The sequence below is a fragment of the Mya arenaria genome, chromosome 1, assembly GCF_026914265.1.
Source record: "Mya arenaria isolate MELC-2E11 chromosome 1, ASM2691426v1".
NCBI lineage: Eukaryota > Metazoa > Mollusca > Bivalvia > Myida > Myidae > Mya > Mya arenaria.
In genome coordinates this window covers 25,812,982-25,819,779 of record NC_069122.1, presented here as the reverse complement: position 1 = coordinate 25,819,779, position 6,798 = coordinate 25,812,982, and positions in this window count along the sequence as shown.

The following is a 6,798-nucleotide window of genomic DNA, read 5'->3' as shown; positions in this document are numbered from 1 at the left end:
TGAAAAATGGTCTAAGGTATGTATACTAAAAATCAAGATGTAAGAGGTGGTCTAGGGTATGTAGACTAAAATCAAGTGAAGAGTGGCTAAGGTATGTATACTAAAATCAAAAAGGGTAAAGTGGTCTAGGGTATTATACTAAAAGCAAGGTGAAGAGTGTTCTAGGAGGTATGTATACTAAAATCAAAAGGTAGAGTGGTCTAGAGGTATGTATATAAAATCGCAAGTGGAGAGTGGTCTAGGGTATGTATACTAAAATCAAAGGGTGAAAGTGGTCTAGAGGTATGTATACTAAAATCAATGCAAGGGTGAGAGTGGTCTAGAGGTATGTATACTAAAATTCGTAGAGTCAAAGGGTAGAGTGGTCTAAGGTATGTATACTAAAATCGATCAAAGGGTGAGAGTAGGTGCTAGAGGTATGTATACTAAATAATGCAAAGGGTAGAGTGGTCTAGAGGTATGTATAACTAAAATCAAGAAGGGTAGAGTGGTCTAGAGGTATTATACTAAATGAGTCAAAGGGTGAGAGTGGTCCTAGAGGTATGTATACTAAATCAAAGCAAGGTGAGAGTGGTCTAGAGGTATGTATACTAAATCAAAGGTGAAAGTGGTCTAGAGGTATGTATACTAAAATCAAGCAAAGGTTGAGAGTGGTCTAGAGGTATGTATACTAAAATCAATGCAAAGGTAAGAGTGGTCTAGAGGTATGTATACTAAAATCAAAGCAAGGGTGAGAGTGGTCTAGAGGTATGTATACTAAATCAAGGTAAAATGCTAAGGTATGTATAGCTAAATCAGCAGGGTAGAGTGGTCTAGAGGTATGTATACTAAATCAATGCAAAGGGTAAGAGTGGTCTAGAGGTATGTATACTAAAATCAAAGCAAAGGGTGAGAGTGGTCTAGAGGTATTATACAAAATCAAAGCAGGTTGAGAGTGGTCTAGAGGTATTATACTAAAATCAAAGGGTAGAGTGGTCTAGAAGTATGTATATCTAAAATCAATGCAAAGGGTGAAAGTGGTCTAGAGGTTATGTATACTAAAATCAATGCAAAGGGTGAGAGTGGTCTAGAGGTATGTATACTAAAATCGAAGTCAAAGGGTGAGAGTGTGTCTAGAGGTATATATACTAAAATCAAAGGGTGAGAGTGGTCTAGAGTATTTATACTTAAATCGAAGGGTGAGAGTGTTCTAGAGGCTAACTAAATGAAGCAAAGGGTGAAAGTGGTCTAGAGGTATGTATAGCTAAATCAAGGTGAAAGTGGTCTGAGGTATGTATCTAAATCAAAGGTGAAGTGGTCTAGAGGTATGTATACTAAAATCAAGGGTGAGAGTGGTCTAGAGGTATGTATACTAAAATCAAAGGGTAAGCAGTGGTCTAGGGGTATGTATACTAAAATCAAAGGTGAGAGTGGTCTAAGGTATGTATACTAAAATCAAAGGGTGAGAGTGGTCTAGAGGTATGTATACTAAAATCACAAGGGTAAGAGTGGTCTAGAGGTATGTATACTAAACAAGCAAGGGGGTGAGAGTGTCTAGAGGTATGTATAACTAAAATCAAAGGGTAGAGTGGTCTAGAGAGTATGATACTAAAATCAAAGGGTGAAGTGGTCTAGAGGTATTGTATAACTAAAATCAAAGGTGAGAGTGGTCTAGAGTATGTATACTAAAATCAAAGGTGAGAGTGGTCATAGAGGTTTGTATACTAAAATCAGAAGGGTAAGAGTGGTCCTAGAGGTATGTATACAAAATCAAAGCAAGGTTGAGATGGTCTAGTATGTATACTAAATCAAAGGAGAGTGGTCTAGAAGTATGTAACTAAAATCAAATGGAAGTGGTCTAGAGTAGTATACTAAAATCAATGCAAAGGTGAGAGTGGTCTAGAGGTATGTATACTAAAATCGAAGCAAAGGGTGAGAGTGGTCTAGAGGTATTATACTAATAATCAAAGGTGAAGGTGGTCTAAAGGTATTATACTAAATCGAAGGTGAGAGTGGTCTAGAGTTATATACTAAAATCGAAGCAAAGGGTGAGAGTGGTCTAGAGGTATGTTACTTAAAATCAAAGGGTGAGAGTGGTCTATAGGTATTGTATACTAAATCAAGGGTGAAGAGTGGTCTAGAGGTATGTATACTAAAATCAAGCAAGGGTAGAGTGGTCTAGGGTATGTAAAAAAAACTAATCAATGCAAAGGGGTGAAAGTGGTCTAGAGGTATGTATACTAAAATCAAAGGTGAGAGTGGTCTAGAGGTATGTATACTAAATCCGAAGCAAAGGGTGAGAGTGGTCTAGAGTATGTATACTAAAATCAAAGGTGATAGAGTGGCTAGAGGTATGTATACTAAAAATCAAAGGGTGAGAGTGGTCTAGAGTATGTATAACTAAAATCAAAGGGTAAAGTGGTCTAGAGTATGTATACTAAAAATCAAAGGTGAAAGTGGTCTAGAGGTATGTATACTAAAATCAAAAGGTGAGAGTGGTCTAGAGGTTGTATACTAAAATCAAAGGTGAGAGTGGTCTAGAGGTATGTTATCTAAATCAAAGGGTAAGAGTGGTCTAGAGGTATGTATAACTAAATCAAAGGGTGAAGTGGTCTAGAGGTATGTATACTAAAATAAATGCAAAGGGTGAGAGTGGTCTAGAGGTATGTATACAAAATCAAAGCAAGGGTGAAGTGGTCTAGAGGTTATATACTAAAATCAAAGGGTGAGAGTGGTCTAGAGGTATGTATACTAAAATCAAGCAAAGGGTGAAGTGGTCTAGAGGTATGTATAACTAAAATCGAATGCAAAGGGTGAGAGTGGTCTAGAGGTATGTATACTAAAATCGAAGCAAAGGGTGAAAGTGGTCTAGAGTATATATACTAAAATCAAAGGGTGAGAGTGGTCTAGAGTATTATACTTAAATCAAGGGTGAGAGTGGTCTAGAGGTTATATACTAAAATCGAAGCAAGGTGAAGTGGTCTAGAGGTATGTATACTTAAATCAAAGGGTGAAGAGGTCTGAGTATTTATACTAAAATCGAAGGGTGAAAGTGGTCTGAGTATAGTATACTAAAATCGAAGCAAAGGGGAGTGGTCTAGGGGTATGTATATAAAATCACAAGGGTGAGAGTGGTCTAGGGTATGTATACTAAAATCAAGGTGAAGTGGTCTAGAGGTATGTATACTAACAACAAAGGGTGAAGTGGTCTAGGGTATGTATACTAAAATCCAAGGGTGAGAGTGTCTAGGGTATGTATACTAAAATCAAGGGGTGAGGAGTGGTCTAGAGGTATGTAATAAATCAAAGGTGAGAGTGGTCTAGAGTATGTCTACTAAATCAAAGGGTGAAAGTGGTCTAGAGTATGTATACTAAAATCAAGCAAAGGGTGAGAGTGGTCTAGGGTATGTATACTAAAATCAAAGCAAAGGTGAGAGTGGTCTAGGGTTGTATACTAAATCAAAGGGTGAAGTGGAGAGGTATGTATACTAAAATCGAAGCAAGGGTGAGAGTGGTCTAGAGGTATGTATACTAAAATCGAGCAAGGGTAGAGTGGTCTAGGGTATGTATACTAAAATCGAAGGTGAAATGGTCTAAGGTATGTATACTAAAATCAATGCAAGGTGGGTAAGAGTGGTGTAGAGGTTGTATACTAAAATCAAAGGGTGAAAGTGGTCTAGAGTATGTATACTAAAATCAAAGCGGGTAAAGTGGTCTAGAGAGTATGTATACTAAAATCAAAGCAAAGGTGAGAGTGGTCTAGGGTATGTATACTAAATCAAAGGGTGAAAGTGGTCTAGAGTATGTATACTAAAATAAAAGCAAGGGTGAGAGTGGTCTAGAGGTAGTATACTAAAATCGAAGCAAAGGGTAGAGTGGTCTAAGGTATGTATACTAAAATCAATGCAAAGGTGAGAGAGTGGTCTAGAGGTAATGTATACTAAAATCAATGCAAAGGTGAAAGTGTCTAGAGTATGTATACTAAATCAAGAAAGGGTGAGTGGTGTAGAGGTATGTATACTAAAATCGAAGGGTGAAGTGGTCTAGAGTATGTATACTAAAATCAATGCAAGGGTAAATGTGTGTCTAGAGGTATGTATACTAAATCAGCAAAGGGTGAGAGTGGTCTAGGGTATGTATAACTAAAATCGAAGGGTGACGAGTGGTCTAGAGGTATGTATACTAAAATCAATGCAAAGGGTAAGAGTGGTCTAGAGGTGTTATAACTAAAATCGAAGGGTGAAAGGTGGTCTAGAGTATGTATACTAAAATCATGCAAAGGTGAGAGTGGTCTAGAGGTATGTATACTAAAATCAAAAGGTGAAAGTGGTCTAGAGGTATGTATACTAAAATCGAAAGCAAAGGGGGTGAGAGTGGTCTAAGGGGTATGTATACTAAAATCGAAGGGTGAAAATGTCTAGAGGTATGTATCTAAATATCAATGAAAATGTAAGAGTGGTCTAGGGGTATGTATACAAAATCAAAGGGTGAAAGTGGTCTAGAGGTATGTATACTAAAATCAAAACAAAGGGTAAGAGTGGTCTAGAGGTATGTATACTAAATCAAAGGGTGAAAGTGGTCTAGAGGTATGTATACTAAAATCAGCAAGGGTAAGAGTGGTCTAGAGGTATGTATACTAAAATCAAAGCAAAGGGTGAAGAGTGGTCTAGAGGTATGTATACTAAAATCAATGCAAAGGGTAAAGTGGTCTAGAGGTATGTATACTAAAATCAAGCAAAGGGTAAGAGTGTCTAGAGGTATTTATACTAAAATCGATGCAAAGGGTGAGAGTGGTTCAGAGGTATGTATAACTAAATCGATGCAAAGGGTAAGAGTGGTCTAGAGGTATGTATACTAAATCATGCAAAGGGTAAGAGTGGTCTAGAGGTATGTATACTAAAATCGAAGCAAAGGGTGAGAGTGGTCTAGAGGTATGTATACTAATAAAAATCAATGCAAGGTGAGAGTGGTCTAGAGGTATGTATACTAAAATCAAAGGGTGAAAGTGGTCTAGAGGTATTTAATACTAAAATCAATGCAAAGGTTGAGAGTGTCTAGAGGTATGTATACTAAAATATGCAAAGGGTAAGAGTGGTCTAAGGTATGTATACTAAAATCAAAGCAAGGTGAGAAGTGGTCTAGAGGTATGTATACTAAAATCAAAGGTGCAAAGAGTGGTCTAAGGTATGTATACTAAAATCACAAAGGTGAAAGTGGTCTAGAGGTATGTATACTAAATCAATGCAAGGGTAAGAAGTGGTCTAGAGGATGATATACTAAAATCAAAGGCAAAGGGTGAAGTGTTCTAGAGGTATGTATACTAAAATCAAGGGTGAAGTGGTCTAGAGGATGTATACTAAAATCAAAGCAAGGGTGGGAGTGGTCTAGAGGTATGTATACTAAAATCAATAACAAGGTGAAAGTGTCCTAGAGGTATGTACTACTTAAAATCAAAGGGTGAAGTGGTCTAGAGGTGTGACTAGGGGTCAGATGGATACAGTGGTACAAAGCAGAGAAGTGAAAGAATGGTAAGGATGGAGTACTAAGCAAGAAAGAAGGAGATAGGTGTACTAAAGGACTAAAATATACGAGAAAAAAATCGGAAGTGAAGGGGAGGTGGGGAGAATAAAATGGAGGAAATAGGGCTTAGTTAGGATATGTATACTAAAATCAATGCCAAAGGGTAGAGTGGTCTAGAGGGTATGTATACTAAAATCGAAAGGTGAAGTTCTAGAGGTATGTATAACTAAAATCAAAGAAAGTGAGAGTGGTCTAGAGGTATGTATACTAAAATCAAAGGTGAAAGTGTCTAGAGGATGTATACTAAAATCAATGCACAAGGGTGAGATTGGTCTAGGAGTATGTATACTAAAATCAAATGCAAGGGTAGCAGTGTGTCTAGAGGTATGTATCTAAAATCAAAGCAGTGAGAGTGGTCTGAGGTATTTATACTAAAATCAAAGGTGAAAGTGGTCTAGAGGTATGTATACTAAAATCAAAGCAAGGTTGAGAGTGGTCTAGGGTATGTATACTAAAATCAATCAAAGGGTGAAAGTGGTCTAGAGGTTATGTATACTAAAATCAAAGCAAAGGGTGAGAGTGGTCTTAGAGGTATTGTATACTTAAATCAAAAGGGTGAGAGTGGTCTAGAGGTATTGTATACTAAATCGAAAGCGGTGAGAGTGGTCTAGAGGTATGTATACTAAAATCAATGCAAGGTAGAGTGGTCTAGGGGTATTAATAAAATCAAAGGGTGAGAGTGGTCATAGAGGTATGTATTACTAAAATCAAGAGGGTGAGATGGTCTAGAGGTAATGTTACTAAACAATCAAAGGGTGAGAGTGGTCTAGAGGTATGTATACTAAAATCGAAGCAAAGGGTGAGAGTGGTCTAGAGCTATGTATACTAAAATCAAAGGGTGAGAGTGGTCATGGAGGTCATGTATACTAAATCAAAGGGTGAGAGTGGGTCTAGAGGTATGTATACAAAATCAAGGGTGAAGAGTGGGTCTAGAGTATGTATACTAAAATCAAAGGGTGAGAAGTGGTCTAGGGTATGTATATAAAATCAAAGGGTGAAGTAGTGTCTAAGAGGGTATTATACTAAAATCAAGGGTGAGAGTGGTCTAGAGGTATGTATACTAAAATCAAAGGGTAGAGTGGTCTAGAGTATTATACTAAAATCAAAGGGTGAGAGTGTCCTAGAGGTATGTTATACTAAAATCATGAAAGGGTAGAGTGGTCTAGAGGTATGTATACTAAAATCAAAGCAAGGGGAGAGTGGTCTAGAGGTATGTATACTAAAATCAAAGGGTGAAGT